Source organism: Martes martes (assembly GCF_963455335.1).
Source record: "Martes martes genome assembly, chromosome: 3".
Taxonomy (NCBI): Eukaryota; Metazoa; Chordata; class Mammalia; order Carnivora; family Mustelidae; genus Martes; species Martes martes.
In genome coordinates, this window is record NC_137890.1 from 74,653,048 (window position 1) to 74,673,885 (window position 20,838).

General features: G+C 54.4%; 3 long non-coding RNA genes across 3 annotated transcripts; all 3 read right to left on the bottom strand.

Moving 5' to 3' along the window:
- Nucleotides 1-4,255: 4,255 nt before the first annotated feature.
- LOC308340156 lies at nt 4,256-8,137 on the bottom strand. Its single transcript, XR_013966585.1, has 4 exons — nt 6,832-8,137; nt 6,577-6,681; nt 5,290-5,383; nt 4,256-5,101 (listed from the first exon to the last, which is right to left on the bottom strand). It is a non-coding gene; the product is annotated as an uncharacterized lncRNA (long non-coding RNA).
- A 1,254-nt stretch (nt 8,138-9,391) lies between these two features.
- Nucleotides 9,392-12,401, bottom strand: LOC308340481. Its single transcript, XR_013966605.1, has 3 exons — nt 12,359-12,401; nt 9,843-9,992; nt 9,392-9,532 (listed from the first exon to the last, which is right to left on the bottom strand). It is a non-coding gene; the product is annotated as an uncharacterized lncRNA (long non-coding RNA).
- A 4,255-nt stretch (nt 12,402-16,656) lies between these two features.
- LOC308340482 lies at nt 16,657-20,538 on the bottom strand. The gene is made up of 4 exons (XR_013966606.1): nt 19,233-20,538; nt 18,978-19,082; nt 17,691-17,784; nt 16,657-17,502 (listed from the first exon to the last, which is right to left on the bottom strand). It is a non-coding gene; the product is annotated as an uncharacterized lncRNA (long non-coding RNA).
- Nucleotides 20,539-20,838: the final 300 nt, after the last annotated feature.

Below are 20,838 nucleotides of genomic sequence, written 5' to 3' on the forward strand. Positions count from 1 at the left end.
CTCTCCTTGGCGGAGGGGTCTGCATACCGGGCTGTGGTGTGTGTGGAATGGAGCGCGCCCTGGGTCTGAAGACCGGCAAAGGCCTCCAGACAGGGCTCTAAGGCCTCCTGCCTGGCTGCCGGGCACTGTCTTCACAGAACGCTACAGAGGACATGGTGCAGGAGGTGAATGAGGAGATCCCCTGCTCTCTTTCCTCGAAGGACAAGAAGCCCCACGATGCCAACAGAGTCTGTCGCTGGCTCAGGGTGAGTGCGGGTGCTGGGGAGACCCGACCCCCAGGGCGCCGATGCAGCACCAAGGGCCCCACTTCCCAGAAGCCAGCCTGGGCTCCTGGAGTCCTGTACTGCCATGCATCTGCATCCCATCTCTTCCCCAAACTTGCCCTCCCGGTCCTGCCCACGCCTTGGACAGGAGCAGAGTCATCATCCACATACTTACAGGAATATCCTTCAAGGGACTTTAAACCACGTCTCATCCCGTTTATCTAGACTCCTTTTGCCCTGTGCTAGGCATTTTCTTAACTCGTGCTCCCAGGTGTCCCCCTTGGCCCAACAGTCCTTCCTCAAGTTCTGCAAGTCTTGCAAATGATCTTTTGCAAGAGTGAGTTGGGAGACTTTGATCCAAAGGGACACGGGGCCCATGGTACTATGCCTCTTGCTCTGCCCTTTTGTTTTGATGGAACACGTCTTTGGCCCTCCCCCCACCCCCAGGGTCAGGAACAGGGGCCTCACTGCACTGCACAGCAGTCCCGAAGGCCAGTCATCTATCACAGCCATCGAGCCCTTCACTGGTGCGGGACTGGATGTAATCCCCTTGTGTTGCCAATGCGCAGGGCTGCATCCTACAGCCTGCATGCCCTCATATCCTAAGCCCTCTCACCTAAAACATCTCTGCGTTCTCGTCTCACGAATGGGATATGTTGGGTGCCGGGGGGGGGGGTGGGGCTCAGTGGGTGAAGCCTCTGCCTTCAGCTCAGGTCATGATCTCAGGGTCCTGGGATCGAGGCCCACGTCGGGTTCTCTGCTCAGCGGGGAGCCTGCTTCCCCCTCTCTGTCTGGCTGCCTCTCTGCCTCCTTGGGACGTCTCTCTCTGTCAAATAAACAAATAAAAAGTCTTTAGAAGAAATAGAAAGAACGGGATATGTTATCAGAAATCACAGGATCCATGCCATTCGTGCCGGGAGGTGCTATCAGTACTCCGCTCACAAAGGGACCTGAGATACTAGCAAGTTCAGACATCCTTTCTTTCAATTCTTTGTATGGATACCAAGAACATTTTCTCTTTTCCTTAAAGGTTTCTTAATTGATTGGTCGATTGATGGATTTGAGAGAGAGGCAGGGGGAGAGTGGGGAGAAGCAGAGGGAGAGACAGAATCCTCAAGCAGACACTGCCCTATGGACACAGCCCTGCGAGGAGCGCAGTCTCAGCACACGGAGACCATGACCTGAACCCAAACCAAGAGCCTTAGGATTAACCCCATGAAACACTGAGTCACCTGATTCTTTTTCGGGCTGTGGGCTCTCTTGTCCCACCTCTTGCATAAGTCACTGAGATCTGGGGGCTCATTCTGCCCTCCAGCCCCCAGCCCTCCTGGTGGCCATGGCACTGACTCATGCCTCCTCTGATTCACCTCAGGGGAAAAACGGTTCAACCGAGAAGAGGAAGAGGACCTCGGTGCTGTGGGCCAACCGGGCCCACAGGCTGGAGGCCGCAATAGATCAGCTGGTGCCTGCCGTCATAAGACAAGATCCATACTATGTCCACCTCTTTCTAGACACATACCGCACCTTCGCCAGCACCCAACAGGTACTCGACGTCCTCTTCGCAAGGTGAGCACCCTACCCTGCCCCTAACGGCTCCGTGTGATTTGGCCAATGCCGGGTTGTGAGACTTTGGCATGTCCCCAAGCTTCCCCAAGCTTCCCTTTGCTCCTACCTGGGCCAGAGTTATTATAGGGACTCAGTGGGGTCTTGTAGGGAAAGGACACCTGGGCGCCCGCGCCGGTGGAAAAGTCTGCTGCAGGGCCTGTGGGCATGCTATTTGAACCTTCTCGTGCCCCTCATGATGAAGCCTCTGCCTCAGCCCTGACTCTCACTATGGTCTTGAGCTGGGCTCTTTTGCCCTTGAAAGGGAGATCTGAGACTCCTTCGGGGGTCTGTGTCTGGGTGAATCCAGAGCAGGGATCCCTGGGTGTGAGCAGGGGGCCAGGCCCACTCAGATGTCTGGGATGGGCTGGTTGGGGCCCTTTCATTCAGCAAGGCTTCAGGAAGCCCCCCATCTGTGGAGGCGATTATCTAGGAGCTGAATGTGATCCCTGCACAGAACAGACAGCACCCCAGGCCTGCAGGCTAGTCGGGGGGGGGGGGCAGACGAGGAGAGCTCACATCCACAGACATCTCATGTGATGCCCCCTGGCCTCCTCTAGATACGGCTGCATTGACTCTACGTATGCTGAGGTCGGCGGACCCCAGGAGCAGCAGAACACGTGAGTGAGCTTTGGCTGCTCCAGGAGGGCCTCCCCTCTCCCCCCGGGGAGCGAGGGTACTGTGAGTTCTGGAAACTGGGAAGGTGTCCTGGGGAGATGTGGTTCATGTGCGAGCACTGTGGGAGAGCAGAGGGGCATGGAGGACAGCTTCAACCCCCTAAGAGGGTCATGCTCCATCCCTGCCCCCTCCCAGCCCTCTCTCTACCCCAATGCTGGGACCCACAATGGAGGATTTAGGAACCATCCCACAGCGGTCTGTTGGAACCTGCACACTGGGTGCTCAGAGGGGGCTCGGGGAGAGTGGCGACCCAGTGAGAGCTCAGGGAGCAGACATCCCACACCCTGTGCGAGGGGAGTGTCAGGGGCAGCAGAGCCACTCATGGCACCTGGTGAATGGGCAGAGGAGGTGACGTTTGAGGTATGCGGAGGGTCCCGGGAAGGCCCGCTAGAGACAGAGTCCCTTTGTTTCCTCCTCGGTTGGATCTTCACGGAGCAGTGGTGAGTGCTGGGAGGGTCATGAAGAGGCCGGACACCACCCCTCCCTGGGCACATGCAGTTGAATTCGAGTGGCAAGTGGGCAAGGAGACAGGCTGAGGAGTGTGTCCAGCTCCCCTAAGAAGTACAGAAATGCTCACACCATTGACCAAGGACTCCCACTCCTAGCGGCTTTGGGCCAGCCTGCCGTCTGGGAGCAGGCCTGTCTCGGGCAGGACTGCCAGAGCGCAGGTGGACAAGGAGTACGACTGGCCTCTGACAGCAGCTGGAAGCCCAGGGGCCCAGGTTCCCACAGGGGTTCCCTGGGATATTGGTTTGGATGGGTGCCCTGTGCTCTGACTTCTCTGCCTCCATGTCTGTCCCCAGGGCCGTCTATGTCATCCTGTCAACGTGGCTAGAAAAATACCCAGGGGATTTTGTGCAGCCTCCAGAGTCTCCCAGCTTACATGCGCTGCTGGCATACCTGCAGGTCAACGTGCCGGGCTCGGACCTGGAGCGCCGTGCCCGGCTTCTGCTATCGGAAGGGCAACACGTTGAGGCCACGGAGGCAGAGGCTGGGGGTGAGGAGGACTGGGGGTGACTGATGTGGGCCTGAGGCGGAGACAGGGCGGGCCCCCCTGCGGAAACCTCCGTAGATTGTCGTTGGGCCGAGAGGAGTGAGTCGTCTCAGATCCCTGTCCCATGGGCTTCCGTTGGGGAGACCGTCCAGGGACTGGGTCTGGAACGCAGACCACGCTGGGCGGTGGCAAGAGGGCAAGGCAAAAGGGAAGTCAATCAAGCTGATGATGCTTTCTCTTCTTGGAGCTACAGCACCAGCCCCACAGCAAGGTCAGGAGGTGCCTCAACTCGTCCCAGCAGCCACTCTGGCAACCGCTGCAACCCTGGGGCCTGAGCTGGCCCCCGCCATCCCTGCTGCGGCGGCTCACCACGGGTCAGGACGAGCAGGGACACCACCTGCCCCGTTGGGGCCAGGGCAGGTGGTCGTCCGGGCCATCGTTCACTACTCTCAGATGGAAGAGCCATCGGGCCTTTTGCCTGACCTAGAGGACCAGCAGGGTTCTGCCCCTGCTCCTGGGGTTCCTGAAGAGCCCCAACCAGCACCCGCCTCCGTGGAGCAACCAGGCTCGGCCCCCGAGCAGCAGCTCGTGCTGGCTGCAGCGCCAAAGCATGTCTTCCCCTCCCCCCTCATTGCTTTGTTTGTCATACTTCTGTTTTGTACATATGTATATAATTACTTAAGAGATCTTATTTATGAATAAAGTAGAATTTGAATTTACATAAAATTTTACTCGCATCCTTTTCAGGGGGATATGGAGGTCTCCTTAGGTCCATTCAGAGTGCTGCACAACCCTTTCCTTCTACAACATTTCCATCACAGAGACACCTGTGCCCCTCATCGCTCACTGCTCAGTCCCTCCCCCAGGCCCTGCAACCACTGCTCTTCTCTCTGTCTCTGCCACTTTACTTCGGCTTGGGTGTTCACGGGCCTGGAATCCTACAACATGGCCTTCTGTGTCTGTCGGCAGAACATAAGAGTGGTTCCCATCTTTTAAAAGTTTTTTATGCAAGAAACACTTTATTACAAAGGAAAGTTCCTGAAAGAACAAAGATCATGGGAAGCCCCCAAATGAGCTATTTTCATTATCTGTGCTAGGTTTCCCTTTTAGAAGCATGCCTTGAAAAGCAGAGACCACGAGAGAAATGTCTGGGTCCATGGGACACCTTTACATGCTTTCGTTTTCCCGGGTCGTCTACGTTTCAACTATTCTAATGGGCATATTGTCAAATACTAAAGTCATATCTTAAATATCCTCCTTTATTGCTAACAAGTTAGGTCATAAAGAGATGAGTTCTTTAGGCTTTCTGCAGACTATGTTTTTTTAGTAAATAATGATGTAAACATGACAAAAGGAAGGCACGTTCCTTCTACCAAGAAATAATCCCCCGTAACACATGGCGTCCTTCGTCCCTGCCTTTCCCTCTAAGTGTAGTGTGTGTCTGTTTGGTGATTTCTCCATCCCCACGTGGAGCAGATTTTAAAAGACAAGACATGTGAAGTCTACGAGGAGTGACTGTACCATACAAATGATAGAACTGTAGGATTTCAGTTCTATGTGGAATCTGAAAAACAAAAACCAAACCGACTCTTACATGCAGAGGACAACCTGGTGGTTGTCCAAGGGAAAATGGGTAGGAGAATGGGCAAAATAGATAAAGGGGAAAAAGAGGGGAAATCTTTTCAGTCACAAAATACATGAGTTACAGAAATGTAAAGTACAGCCTAGGGAATATGGTCAATAATACTGTACCGATGCAGTGTGGTGACAGATGGTGACTGCGTTTATCACGGTAAGCACCAAGTCATGGACGGAATCATCAAGTCACTCTGTTGTACACCTGAAACTAATAGAACATAGTATGTTAATCATACTACAATGTTTTTTTTTTTTTAAATAGAAATAAAATACAAAGAACAATACCAGTGCTAAGGGTGATTGGAATGTGAAAGGGACATTTCTTAGCCTGAGGAGTTTGTGTCTATAAACATGATGTGGCAAGGTTTGGGATCTTGTGCTTTCGGGAGTGAGTTGAGCAGTAACTTACAGTTGCTAGAAAGGGGTGGGGGACCTCCCCATCCCACTGTCAATAGAGGTTTCACATATGAGGGCTGGGTATCATTGGAAAATGCGGATGTCCGAAATTAATTGAAAACGGAGAAGAAACATTTGATCTGTGGTAAGCTCATTGTCAGCTTCTAAGAAAGGCATTTATTTCAGCTGAATGTAAAGAAATGCCCAGCTGACTGGAGCCATGTGTGAAAAGACTCTTGTTACAAGAGTTTCTGTTTTTAAACAATGTGTCGTATGGGGCAGCTGGGTGGCTCAGTTGATGAAGCATCCAACTCTTGGTTTGGGCTCAGGTCATGATCTCAGGGTGGTGAGATCAAGCCTTATGTGGGGCTCCCTGCTCAGCATGGGGTCTGTTTAGGTGTCTGTTCCTCTCCCTCTGCCTCTGCCCCTCCTCCAACTCATGCACGTGCACATCCTCTCTCTCTTTCTCTAAAATTCATAGAAGAAAATCTTTCGAAAAATGTGGTTATTTGGGCACCCGGGTGGCTCAGTGGGTTAAAGCCCCTGCCTTCGGCTCAGGTCAGGATCCCAGGGTCCTGGGATCGAGCCCCGAGTCGGGCTCCCTGTTAAGCAGGGAGCCTGCTTCCTCCTCTCTCTCTCTCTCTCTCTCTCTGCCGACTTGTGATCTCTGTCAAATAAATAAATAAAAATCTTTTTTAAAAAACACATAAAAAATAATAAAATAATAAAAAATAAATAAATAAAAAATAAAAATAAATAGATAGATAGATAGATAGATAGATAGATAAAGGACATCCTTACTGCTCCAAGATTTTATTAGGAAGTCTTCTCTCACCCACAGCCCTACAAGAATGTCCAAGGTCACAGGAAGTGCTGAGTCCCATACTCATGCCCGAGACCCTCCCAGGGAAGCGACACCCCAGAACAGGTTTGCAGATCTGCCCCCTCCCTCCTGTGCCCCTTTCCTTCCCCGATGGGGGAAGCAAGCCTCTGGGTATCGCCTACCCTCTTGACGGCACGGGCTCTCCTCCTGCTCCTGGGGTCCTAGCCTGTGCTGACGAAGACGAGCGCCGTGTGGAGCTGTGGGTGCTCACGGCAGCAAAACTCACCCTGTGGAGAGTTAGGGGATGCTTGAAGAAAATTAGTGCTCGTCTCCTCTCACCTGGGAGTCATTCATTCGAAAGGATGTGATGACCTTGTGTCATGCAAGTCCCCATACCCTAGATATTCTCCTCCCCCACTGACCCCAAATCATTGAACCTTAGCTGTGAGGTCCTTATCCATGTTTTTCTGATGCGGGAATCGCTTCTCTACCATGGTCATCTAGCCTCTGCTTGAATGCTTCCCTGGCAGGGACCTCACGACTCCATTTGTCATTGTAAATGACGGCCCGGCCTTTCTCCCCATCGGCAGTGTAGACACTCAGGAGAGGGGGATGGCTCTTCATTCGTTATCTTTACTACTTCAATGAATATTAGGCAGGCACAATACACAAAATACTGATGCTTTGGTTTTTCCTTTCACCCGACAAAGATTTCGTTAGCATCTGCTTCCGGGCCAGGCACGGTGCTAGGAGTTCAGAATCCATCAGTTACCAAGACAGAGTCTCCAGCCATCTCGTAGCTTACCTTCTAGAGAGGGGAAGCATAAACAATACAAGGAAGAAATCACTTACTTTCTAGTGGTGATGCATGCCAGGAAGGAACAAAAAGCCAGGTGGACGGAGGCCATGCGGGGGAAGGGGGCTGAGAGAGGTGGTCAGGGGAAGCATCACAGGATGCTTGGATACAGGCTCCCGGCTGCTGTCAGTTGGACTGTGCACCTGCTGGTTGTTTAGAGAGCCCCGGATCAGCTGGTGGCCATCACTCATCTGGGACAGCTGTGCCCACGTGATGGGCCCTGGGCACACTGGCCGGACCTCCGCTCTCCCTTTCCTGCCGCTTTGAGACAGAAGCACTGACGTGTGCTGGGGCGCATGCGATGCTAATTGAGGGGGAGGCCCCCAGTGGGGCACTGTGGGCAGACCCAACCAGCCCAAGGTCTAGTGCTTGCCACTCACCAGCCCGGAAGACCTGGAACAATTCATTTCATCTCAGCTCCTCTGTGCTCTCATCTAGCCAATGAGAAAAATGAGCTTGCCCCACTGGGGAGCTGCAGGCCCGAGAGACCGTGCGTAGAACGGGGAGGACATGTTGTGCGAAACGGGCTGTGGTTCATGCGTAGACGCGGAGATGCCACAGCCGCATCTCGAGGAGGGACGGAGAATCGCTGGGAGTGAGCGGGTCGTCGGCTTTCGGAGCTTCCTCTCAACTCAAACTTCTGTTTGCCGTCCGTATTGCACGAGCTTTCCCCGAAGCAGCAGATTCTGTCATGCACCTTAATCACCTACGTGACTCACTTTCCCCAGACACGGTCCGAAGCTTTCCCAAGGCCAGGCCCCTGAGCAGGCTGTGCCACCCCTCCAGGAATGCCGGGTCCCAGCCTGCTGGCGCTGCTGATGCTTCTGAGCCCAGCCCAAATGCCAGCTGCCGCAGAGCTCCCCAGTCCTGCTCATGCAAGATCTCACCTCCCCACAACCACCACTCCTGGCCCCGTCCGCCCCCCTCTGCCCCTCCACTGCACTTGCCTTCCTGATGCTGCCCGCCACCCCACCCCCCGCCCCTGGGCCTCCACCACAGCCCGCGAGGGCTGTTTCACCCCCCAAGCCCCCGCCCCCCCCCCCAAGCAGCTTTGCACTCCTGCAGGCTCCGGCAGCTCAGCCACCCACACACCTAACAGCACCTGGCACGTGGTATTGTGCAGCGGCTCAGTGACGTAAGAGCCACGGAGAAGCCGAGGAGGAGAGTTGAGGAACACCCCTGGGTTGCGCCACGGCTGACTTTTAAGAGAACGGATTCTGCTGAGAAGACCAGAGGCCGAGGGGTACGGAGTAGATGCCGGGCAGCTGGGGAGTCCCTGGGCTGCTCTTGCAACCAGTAGGGCGAAATGTGTGAGACTTTGTGGATGAAGTAATGTGGAGTCTGGGCCCAGCTTGCTTCCCACAGCAGAAAGCCAGGACCTAGCTTCTTGGTTTTCAGCCATTTTCCCTAACTGATGTCTGGGAACTCTGAAGCATTCGGGCCACACCTGGTCTTCTTGGGACCCCAGGGTTCCTGAGGTCATGCTGTCACACCTGGGATATCACCCCGCTTCACCCCTTGAACACTTTTAAGCCAGGAATGTCCCCCATAGGGGTAGACCCCTAAGTGTTTCAATCAGGCACCTGGTTGTCCATAGCAACTTCGCAGTAGGCTCCTTCAGGTAGGTGCCTCCCCTCTGCTGTATCCACAGCCATATCACCTGCACAACTTGTTCCCACCCAGGCCACTCGGGCTCTGAAGCTGCCGCAGGCACCACAGTGGTAGGTAGCTCTGGAGGTGGTTCAGGATCTTCTTCTGGGGCTGGGGCTGGAGGTCCAAGAAGAGAAAGGATCATCCCCATGATTGACTTTTCACGTCCCTCCTAAATAAAGGAAAATTTCCCCACCGCTCAATGTTCTCTGAGTCCAGGAAGCAATCCCTAGAGGGTCTCCCCTGATGGCAGGTCATGGGCACAGGGATCTGAGTGTACTCCTTACTCCCGGCCTACCAGTGGATGGAGGCTTGCTCTGTGTGGCCCACACTGTTCCCTGCACAGGTCTACATCACCCTCGCCCTGTCCTCCTCAGCTCAGCATCTCTCTGGTTCTCGTCCCTCGGCCCCTCCCCTCCTGCTTGTGCTCCTTTTCCTCTAATAAAGAAATAAAATCCTAAAAAAGTACATAAAAGATCGAGCGTCAAAGTGTACATTTAGGCCTTCAAGACCTGGCTGGAAACCCCCTCCTGTGTGTATTTCCTTGTCATCATTCGTCTTGTGCTGACGGCGTCAGAGGTGCGTGACGTCCCAGGGAGAGAGAAGGCGGATGGTGGAGGGACTCTGGGCTCCTGTGAAAGACCACATAAAGGATTTCAGTCTCCAATCTGCAGATCCACTCAGCACTGTCATGGGGGCACCTCTGGGGTGCCATGCTACCAAAATGTGGGGAGTTACTTGGTCATTCAGCATAATGTAATATACCTCCGGACAACATGTTGAAATCACCGAGTTCACTTCAATAGTGATCAGCCTAAAACCTTTAAAAATGACCAGAGAGGCACCTGGCTTCCTCAGTCACTAGGATCCTTGAACTCAGGGTTATGAGTTCGAGGCCGACATCAGGCACAGTTAACTTAAAAAACAAAACAAAAGGCTTACACAGGACTAAAATCAGTGAGGCTCAAACAACGGAGCTGGTCTGTGCTGGCATGGATCCTGTCTCCCGTTCATTCAGCCACTGGGCACTGCACACCCAGATGGTGCCAGTACTTATCAGCCAACCGGCTTCTCCTTGTAAGAGCTCAGGGTCTAGAGGAGAAGATGGACAAACGAGAAACCAAAATGCGAATGGAAAGAGCGATTGCTCCCCAGGAAAAGAGCAAGGGACTGCAACTAAGTCCCGAACTCCACCAGGCGAGGGGTTTGACAAGGCGATGCTGAGAGGACATTGAGAACTCCTGCGGGAGGAAAAAGAGACAGCCCTGCACAAATCCGAGTGCATTCCGCCTGGCAGAGGGCACCACGGAGCAGAGGATTGGAGGCCACATTTGATGTTCCCAGAGCGGAGGTTAGAAAGGGGGCCAGGGTGGCCAGAGGAAGCTGAGGAAGGAGCAGAGAGGGAGGGGAGGGGGGCCAGGGCCCGGGAAGCTGGACAGTGTCAGTGCCCTTCTCCCAGTGCTGTGTGACCACACTTCCCCACACGCAGTGGCTGAACCCACAAGCGCTGCCTCGTGGTCTCAGGGGATCAGGAATCCAGCAGTGCCCAGCTGGGGGCTCCTTCCAGAGTCTCTCCTTACGTTGGGGCTGCTGACAACACCAAGGGAGGACCTGCTTCACCGAGAACCTGAGCTCACTTAGGGGCATGGGCCAGATACAGCCCATCGCAAAGACCTGAGTTCTTCTGTCTGCCGGGGACCCACAGGGCTAGGCCACGCGCGTATGTCTGTGTCATGGTTCAACCTAGGGGCTCGTGCTCCGGTGTGAGGATGTGAGAGAGAACGTGGGTGAGAGTCAACATGAGGCTGGGCAGGGAGCTTTTCTAACTAAATCTCAGAAGGGCCTTTGGGTCATGTTGCCACGTTCTGGGACATGGAAGTGAATCACGAAGTCCAGACCACACTCAGGGGAGAGGGGTCACACAAGCATGTATACAGAGGCGCTGGGGAACCAATGGAGCCCCTGAGGGGAGACTGTGAAGATCCCTGCAGGGTCCGGGCCTTGCCCAGCATCGGGCCGGTAGGGAGGCTTAGCAGGCATGAAGCCAGCTCTTTGAGTGTCCTCAAAGTTGGGGTCCTGGATGCACCTAGCCATTCACTGGGGGCTCCGGAAAAGGTTGTCTAGAAGGAAGTGGCTGTCGACATGGAAAGGTTATCGGGCTGAGGGTGCTCGTTGATATCCTAGATAGGAGACATCTCCCCGTGTTCTTGTCTGAGGAGGATCCCAGGTCATGGCGACCCACTGGATGGACCCCTATCTCCATCACACCCTGTGGAAAGGAGGTAATGGCCTGCATCCCAGGACAGGCGGTCTCTAGGGGCAAGGGTACATTCTGACCATCCAGGGCCAAGACGCCTGTCCCTTCTTTAGGGTTTGCATTGAAAATTCGAAGCCTAAGATCGTGGGAAGCTATTACCCAGCCCTCGGTAGGTGGGGCTGTCGTCTTCTGGGACTCCAGAATGTGAGCACTGATGAACCCATGTGTGCACACAGGAGCGAGTGTGCTCGTGCACACAAACACACACGCCCCAGTAGGGACTGTGGGGTGGGATCTGATTCGTAGCAGATTCAAAGAAGCTGCGAGGAGGGAGGAAATGGGGTTGGAGGTATTTCCTGCATGTGACACCACTCCCTCTAACATCATAGCTATTATCCAACCTATGCCTGTGGACATCTGGTAGAAAGACTTGCTAGAATCATCCATATTTTACAGAGAAGAGCATCCCTGCCAGGCACAATGGCTTCTCTAGGGTCAAACCCAGGTAAGAATAGAGAGGTGCGCCTGACGCCAGGTGTGTTTGCAAGCTGGGGCCCTGGCTGCTCCCAGACCTGCCCTGGGGGCCTGTGGAGAGGGGTGTGTTGGTGTCACTGTGTACAGCTGTGGCCTTGCACGCAGAAGGGGGATGAGGCGATGGCAGACCGCAGCACCGTTTGTGTAGGTGTCCAGCCAGGAGTGGACCCCGGTAGGGGACCTCAGGCAGTGATGTCACTCCCTTGATCACAGACCCCCAGAGAACTTGGAACCCCTGCAACCAGGCACCCACATTCTAGCCTAGTCCGGTATCAGGGTTATTTGGCTAGAGACAACTGACACGGAAAAATGTTTTCCTGCTGTCTGCCTACTCCCCGGGGCTCTGGGTACCAGAAGCCCCAGGAAAATGGCTGGTTCCCATGCTGCCGGCATTGGCTCAAGCCTCGCCCACAGTGCCTCAGGGCATGTCGAGGGAGACGCCATAAGGTACTTACTACTGAGCAGACTGGGCGACACCCACCCCTCTGAACCGTCCTAGGGAAGCCCCATCCCTTCCTCTGGAGTTGGAGGGGAAGAGGGATACGTGGGGGTTCCCGCCCATGGGCTGGAGGGGGGTGAGCACCGTGGATACCCTGGTGATCCCTCCCGGTTCACACCAATGTCGTGGTGGGCCGCGTGGAAAGGGGATTCCTGAGGTGCCTCTTACCTGTGCCAGAGCACATCCGAGGCCCTGACGCTGTGCCACGTTGCTCTCCTTGGCGGAGGGGTCTGCATACCGGGCTGTGGTGTGTGTGGAATGGAGCGCGCCCTGGGTCTGAAGACCGGCAAAGGCCTCCAGACAGGGCTCTAAGGCCTCCTGCCTGGCTGCCGGGCACTGTCTTCACAGAACGCTACAGAGGACATGGTGCAGGAGGTGAATGAGGAGATCCCCTGCTCTCTTTCCTCGAAGGACAAGAAGCCCCACGATGCCAACAGAGTCTGTCGCTGGCTCAGGGTGAGTGCGGGTGCTGGGGAGACCCGACCCCCAGGGCGCCGATGCAGCACCAAGGGCCCCACTTCCCAGAAGCCAGCCTGGGCTCCTGGAGTCCTGTACTGCCATGCATCTGCATCCCATCTCTTCCCCAAACTTGCCCTCCCGGTCCTGCCCACGCCTTGGACAGGAGCAGAGTCATCATCCACATACTTACAGGAATATCCTTCAAGGGACTTTAAACCACGTCTCATCCCGTTTATCTAGACTCCTTTTGCCCTGTGCTAGGCATTTTCTTAACTCGTGCTCCCAGGTGTCCCCCTTGGCCCAACAGTCCTTCCTCAAGTTCTGCAAGTCTTGCAAATGATCTTTTGCAAGAGTGAGTTGGGAGACTTTGATCCAAAGGGACACGGGGCCCATGGTACTATGCCTCTTGCTCTGCCCTTTTGTTTTGATGGAACACGTCTTTGGCCCTCCCCCCACCCCCAGGGTCAGGAACAGGGGCCTCACTGCACTGCACAGCAGTCCCGAAGGCCAGTCATCTATCACAGCCATCGAGCCCTTCACTGGTGCGGGACTGGATGTAATCCCCTTGTGTTGCCAATGCGCAGGGCTGCATCCTACAGCCTGCATGCCCTCATATCCTAAGCCCTCTCACCTAAAACATCTCTGCGTTCTCGTCTCACGAATGGGATATGTTGGGTGCCGGGGGGGGGGGTGGGGCTCAGTGGGTGAAGCCTCTGCCTTCAGCTCAGGTCATGATCTCAGGGTCCTGGGATCGAGGCCCACGTCGGGTTCTCTGCTCAGCGGGGAGCCTGCTTCCCCCTCTCTGTCTGGCTGCCTCTCTGCCTCCTTGGGACGTCTCTCTCTGTCAAATAAACAAATAAAAAGTCTTTAGAAGAAATAGAAAGAACGGGATATGTTATCAGAAATCACAGGATCCATGCCATTCGTGCCGGGAGGTGCTATCAGTACTCCGCTCACAAAGGGACCTGAGATACTAGCAAGTTCAGACATCCTTTCTTTCAATTCTTTGTATGGATACCAAGAACATTTTCTCTTTTCCTTAAAGGTTTCTTAATTGATTGGTCGATTGATGGATTTGAGAGAGAGGCAGGGGGAGAGTGGGGAGAAGCAGAGGGAGAGACAGAATCCTCAAGCAGACACTGCCCTATGGACACAGCCCTGCGAGGAGCGCAGTCTCAGCACACGGAGACCATGACCTGAACCCAAACCAAGAGCCTTAGGATTAACCCCATGAAACACTGAGTCACCTGATTCTTTTTCGGGCTGTGGGCTCTCTTGTCCCACCTCTTGCATAAGTCACTGAGATCTGGGGGCTCATTCTGCCCTCCAGCCCCCAGCCCTCCTGGTGGCCATGGCACTGACTCATGCCTCCTCTGATTCACCTCAGGGGAAAAACGGTTCAACCGAGAAGAGGAAGAGGACCTCGGTGCTGTGGGCCAACCGGGCCCACAGGCTGGAGGCCGCAATAGATCAGCTGGTGCCTGCCGTCATAAGACAAGATCCATACTATGTCCACCTCTTTCTAGACACATACCGCACCTTCGCCAGCACCCAACAGGTACTCGACGTCCTCTTCGCAAGGTGAGCACCCTACCCTGCCCCTAACGGCTCCGTGTGATTTGGCCAATGCCGGGTTGTGAGACTTTGGCATGTCCCCAAGCTTCCCCAAGCTTCCCTTTGCTCCTACCTGGGCCAGAGTTATTATAGGGACTCAGTGGGGTCTTGTAGGGAAAGGACACCTGGGCGCCCGCGCCGGTGGAAAAGTCTGCTGCAGGGCCTGTGGGCATGCTATTTGAACCTTCTCGTGCCCCTCATGATGAAGCCTCTGCCTCAGCCCTGACTCTCACTATGGTCTTGAGCTGGGCTCTTTTGCCCTTGAAAGGGAGATCTGAGACTCCTTCGGGGGTCTGTGTCTGGGTGAATCCAGAGCAGGGATCCCTGGGTGTGAGCAGGGGGCCAGGCCCACTCAGATGTCTGGGATGGGCTGGTTGGGGCCCTTTCATTCAGCAAGGCTTCAGGAAGCCCCCCATCTGTGGAGGCGATTATCTAGGAGCTGAATGTGATCCCTGCACAGAACAGACAGCACCCCAGGCCTGCAGGCTAGTCGGGGGGGGGGGGCAGACGAGGAGAGCTCACATCCACAGACATCTCATGTGATGCCCCCTGGCCTCCTCTAGATACGGCTGCATTGACTCTACGTATGCTGAGGTCGGCGGACCCCAGGAGCAGCAGAACACGTGAGTGAGCTTTGGCTGCTCCAGGAGGGCCTCCCCTCTCCCCCCGGGGAGCGAGGGTACTGTGAGTTCTGGAAACTGGGAAGGTGTCCTGGGGAGATGTGGTTCATGTGCGAGCACTGTGGGAGAGCAGAGGGGCATGGAGGACAGCTTCAACCCCCTAAGAGGGTCATGCTCCATCCCTGCCCCCTCCCAGCCCTCTCTCTACCCCAATGCTGGGACCCACAATGGAGGATTTAGGAACCATCCCACAGCGGTCTGTTGGAACCTGCACACTGGGTGCTCAGAGGGGGCTCGGGGAGAGTGGCGACCCAGTGAGAGCTCAGGGAGCAGACATCCCACACCCTGTGCGAGGGGAGTGTCAGGGGCAGCAGAGCCACTCATGGCACCTGGTGAATGGGCAGAGGAGGTGACGTTTGAGGTATGCGGAGGGTCCCGGGAAGGCCCGCTAGAGACAGAGTCCCTTTGTTTCCTCCTCGGTTGGATCTTCACGGAGCAGTGGTGAGTGCTGGGAGGGTCATGAAGAGGCCGGACACCACCCCTCCCTGGGCACATGCAGTTGAATTCGAGTGGCAAGTGGGCAAGGAGACAGGCTGAGGAGTGTGTCCAGCTCCCCTAAGAAGTACAGAAATGCTCACACCATTGACCAAGGACTCCCACTCCTAGCGGCTTTGGGCCAGCCTGCCGTCTGGGAGCAGGCCTGTCTCGGGCAGGACTGCCAGAGCGCAGGTGGACAAGGAGTACGACTGGCCTCTGACAGCAGCTGGAAGCCCAGGGGCCCAGGTTCCCACAGGGGTTCCCTGGGATATTGGTTTGGATGGGTGCCCTGTGCTCTGACTTCTCTGCCTCCATGTCTGTCCCCAGGGCCGTCTATGTCATCCTGTCAACGTGGCTAGAAAAATACCCAGGGGATTTTGTGCAGCCTCCAGAGTCTCCCAGCTTACATGCGCTGCTGGCATACCTGCAGGTCAACGTGCCGGGCTCGGACCTGGAGCGCCGTGCCCGGCTTCTGCTATCGGAAGGGCAACACGTTGAGGCCACGGAGGCAGAGGCTGGGGGTGAGGAGGACTGGGGGTGACTGATGTGGGCCTGAGGCGGAGACAGGGCGGGCCCCCCTGCGGAAACCTCCGTAGATTGTCGTTGGGCCGAGAGGAGTGAGTCGTCTCAGATCCCTGTCCCATGGGCTTCCGTTGGGGAGACCGTCCAGGGACTGGGTCTGGAACGCAGACCACGCTGGGCGGTGGCAAGAGGGCAAGGCAAAAGGGAAGTCAATCAAGCTGATGATGCTTTCTCTTCTTGGAGCTACAGCACCAGCCCCACAGCAAGGTCAGGAGGTGCCTCAACTCGTCCCAGCAGCCACTCTGGCAACCGCTGCAACCCTGGGGCCTGAGCTGGCCCCCGCCATCCCTGCTGCGGCGGCTCACCACGGGTCAGGACGAGCAGGGACACCACCTGCCCCGTTGGGGCCAGGGCAGGTGGTCGTCCGGGCCATCGTTCACTACTCTCAGATGGAAGAGCCATCGGGCCTTTTGCCTGACCTAGAGGACCAGCAGGGTTCTGCCCCTGCTCCTGGGGTTCCTGAAGAGCCCCAACCAGCACCCGCCTCCGTGGAGCAACCAGGCTCGGCCCCCGAGCAGCAGCTCGTGCTGGCTGCAGCGCCAAAGCATGTCTTCCCCTCCCCCCTCATTGCTTTGTTTGTCATACTTCTGTTTTGTACATATGTATATAATTACTTAAGAGATCTTATTTATGAATAAAGTAGAATTTGAATTTACATAAAATTTTACTCGCATCCTTTTCAGGGGGATATGGAGGTCTCCTTAGGTCCATTCAGAGTGCTGCACAACCCTTTCCTTCTACAACATTTCCATCACAGAGACACCTGTGCCCCTCATCGCTCACTGCTCAGTCCCTCCCCCAGGCCCTGCAACCACTGCTCTTCTCTCTGTCTCTGCCACTTTACTTCGGCTTGGGTGTTCACGGGCCTGGAATCCTACAACATGGCCTTCTGTGTCTGTCGGCAGAACATAAGAGTGGTTCCCATCTTTTAAAAGTTTTTTATGCAAGAAACACTTTATTACAAAGGAAAGTTCCTGAAAGAACAAAGATCATGGGAAGCCCCCAAATGAGCTATTTTCATTATCTGTGCTAGGTTTCCCTTTTAGAAGCATGCCTTGAAAAGCAGAGACCACGAGAGAAATGTCTGGGTCCATGGGACACCTTTACATGCTTTCGTTTTCCCGGGTCGTCTACGTTTCAACTATTCTAATGGGCATATTGTCAAATACTAAAGTCATATCTTAAATATCCTCCTTTATTGCTAACAAGTTAGGTCATAAAGAGATGAGTTCTTTAGGCTTTCTGCAGACTATGTTTTTTTAGTAAATAATGATGTAAACATGACAAAAGGAAGGCACGTTCCTTCTACCAAGAAATAATCCCCCGTAACACATGGCGTCCTTCGTCCCTGCCTTTCCCTCTAAGTGTAGTGTGTGTCTGTTTGGTGATTTCTCCATCCCCACGTGGAGCAGATTTTAAAAGACAAGACATGTGAAGTCTACGAGGAGTGACTGTACCATACAAATGATAGAACTGTAGGATTTCAGTTCTATGTGGAATCTGAAAAACAAAAACCAAACCGACTCTTACATGCAGAGGACAACCTGGTGGTTGTCCAAGGGAAAATGGGTAGGAGAATGGGCAAAATAGATAAAGGGGAAAAAGAGGGGAAATCTTTTCAGTCACAAAATACATGAGTTACAGAAATGTAAAGTACAGCCTAGGGAATATGGTCAATAATACTGTACCGATGCAGTGTGGTGACAGATGGTGACTGCGTTTATCACGGTAAGCACCAAGTCATGGACGGAATCATCAAGTCACTCTGTTGTACACCTGAAACTAATAGAACATAGTATGTTAATCATACTACAATGTTTTTTTTTTTTTAAATAGAAATAAAATACAAAGAACAATACCAGTGCTAAGGGTGATTGGAATGTGAAAGGGACATTTCTTAGCCTGAGGAGTTTGTGTCTATAAACATGATGTGGCAAGGTTTGGGATCTTGTGCTTTCGGGAGTGAGTTGAGCAGTAACTTACAGTTGCTAGAAAGGGGTGGGGGACCTCCCCATCCCACTGTCAATAGAGGTTTCACATATGAGGGCTGGGTATCATTGGAAAATGCGGATGTCCGAAATTAATTGAAAACGGAGAAGAAACATTTGATCTGTGGTAAGCTCATTGTCAGCTTCTAAGAAAGGCATTTATTTCAGCTGAATGTAAAGAAATGCCCAGCTGACTGGAGCCATGTGTGAAAAGACTCTTGTTACAAGAGTTTCTGTTTTTAAACAATGTGTCGTATGGGGCAGCTGGGTGGCTCAGTTGATGAAGCATCCAACTCTTGGTTTGGGCTCAGGTCATGATCTCAGGGTGGTGAGATCAAGCCTTATGTGGGGCTCCCTGCTCAGCATGGGGTCTGTTTAGGTGTCTGTTCCTCTCCCTCTGCCTCTGCCCCTCCTCCAACTCATGCACGTGCACATCCTCTCTCTCTTTCTCTAAAATTCATAGAAGAAAATCTTTCGAAAAATGTGGTTATTTGGGCACCCGGGTGGCTCAGTGGGTTAAAGCCCCTGCCTTCGGCTCAGGTCAGGATCCCAGGGTCCTGGGATCGAGCCCCGAGTCGGGCTCCCTGTTAAGCAGGGAGCCTGCTTCCTCCTCTCTCTCTCTCTCTCTCTCTCTGCCGACTTGTGATCTCTGTCAAATAAATAAATAAAAATCTTTTTTAAAAAACACATAAAAAATAATAAAATAATAAAAAATAAATAAATAAAAAATAAAAATAAATAGATAGATAGATAGATAGATAGATAGATAAAGGACATCCTTACTGCTCCAAGATTTTATTAGGAAGTCTTCTCTCACCCACAGCCCTACAAGAATGTCCAAGGTCACAGGAAGTGCTGAGTCCCATACTCATGCCCGAGACCCTCCCAGGGAAGCGACACCCCAGAACAGGTTTGCAGATCTGCCCCCTCCCTCCTGTGCCCCTTTCCTTCCCCGATGGGGGAAGCAAGCCTCTGGGTATCGCCTACCCTCTTGACGGCACGGGCTCTCCTCCTGCTCCTGGGGTCCTAGCCTGTGCTGACGAAGACGAGCGCCGTGTGGAGCTGTGGGTGCTCACGGCAGCAAAACTCACCCTGTGGAGAGTTAGGGGATGCTTGAAGAAAATTAGTGCTCGTCTCCTCTCACCTGGGAGTCATTCATTCGAAAGGATGTGATGACCTTGTGTCATGCAAGTCCCCATACCCTAGATATTCTCCTCCCCCACTGACCCCAAATCATTGAACCTTAGCTGTGAGGTCCTTATCCATGTTTTTCTGATGCGGGAATCGCTTCTCTACCATGGTCATCTAGCCTCTGCTTGAATGCTTCCCTGGCAGGGACCTCACGACTCCATTTGTCATTGTAAATGACGGCCCGGCCTTTCTCCCCATCGGCAGTGTAGACACTCAGGAGAGGGGGATGGCTCTTCATTCGTTATCTTTACTACTTCAATGAATATTAGGCAGGCACAATACACAAAATACTGATGCTTTGGTTTTTCCTTTCACCCGACAAAGATTTCGTTAGCATCTGCTTCCGGGCCAGGCACGGTGCTAGGAGTTCAGAATCCATCAGTTACCAAGACAGAGTCTCCAGCCATCTCGTAGCTTACCTTCTAGAGAGGGGAAGCATAAACAATACAAGGAAGAAATCACTTACTTTCTAGTGGTGATGCATGCCAGGAAGGAACAAAAAGCCAGGTGGACGGAGGCCATGCGGGGGAAGGGGGCTGAGAGAGGTGGTCAGGGGAAGCATCACAGGATGCTTGGATACAGGCTCCCGGCTGCTGTCAGTTGGACTGTGCACCTGCTGGTTGTTTAGAGAGCCCCGGATCAGCTGGTGGCCATCACTCATCTGGGACAGCTGTGCCCACGTGATGGGCCCTGGGCACACTGGCCGGACCTCCGCTCTCCCTTTCCTGCCGCTTTGAGACAGAAGCACTGACGTGTGCTGGGGCGCATGCGATGCTAATTGAGGGGGAGGCCCCCAGTGGGGCACTGTGGGCAGACCCAACCAGCCCAAGGTCTAGTGCTTGCCACTCACCAGCCCGGAAGACCTGGAACAATTCATTTCATCTCAGCTCCTCTGTGCTCTCATCTAGCCAATGAGAAAAATGAGCTTGCCCCACTGGGGAGCTGCAGGCCCGAGAGACCGTGCGTAGAACGGGGAGGACATGTTGTGCGAAACGGGCTGTGGTTCATGCGTAGACGCGGAGATGCCACAGCCGCATCTCGAGGAGGGACGGAGAATCGCTGGGAGTGAGCGGGTCGTCGGCTTTCGGAGCTTCCTCTCAACTCAAACTTCTGTTTGCCGTCCGTATTGCACGAGCTTTCCCCGAAGCAGCAGATTCTGTCATGCACCTTAATCACCTACGTGACTCACTTTCCCCAGACACGGTCCGAAGCTTTCCCAAGGCCAGGCCCCTGAGCAGGCTGTGCCACCCCTCCAGGAATGCCGGGTCCCAGCCTGCTGGCGCTGCTGATGCTTCTGAGCCCAGCCCAAATGCCAGCTGCCGCAGAGCTCCCCAGTCCTGCTCATGCAAGATCTCACCTCCCCACAACCACCACTCCTGGCCCCGTCCGCCCCCCTCTGCCCCTCCACTGCACTTGCCTTCCTGATGCTGCCCGCCACCCCACCCCCCGCCCCTGGGCCTCCACCACAGCCCGCGAGGGCTGTTTCACCCCCCAAGCCCCCGCCCCCCCCCCCAAGCAGCTTTGCACTCCTGCAGGCTCCGGCAGCTCAGCCACCCACACACCTAACAGCACCTGGCACGTGGTATTGTGCAGCGGCTCAGTGACGTAAGAGCCACGGAGAAGCCGAGGAGGAGAGTTGAGGAACACCCCTGGGTTG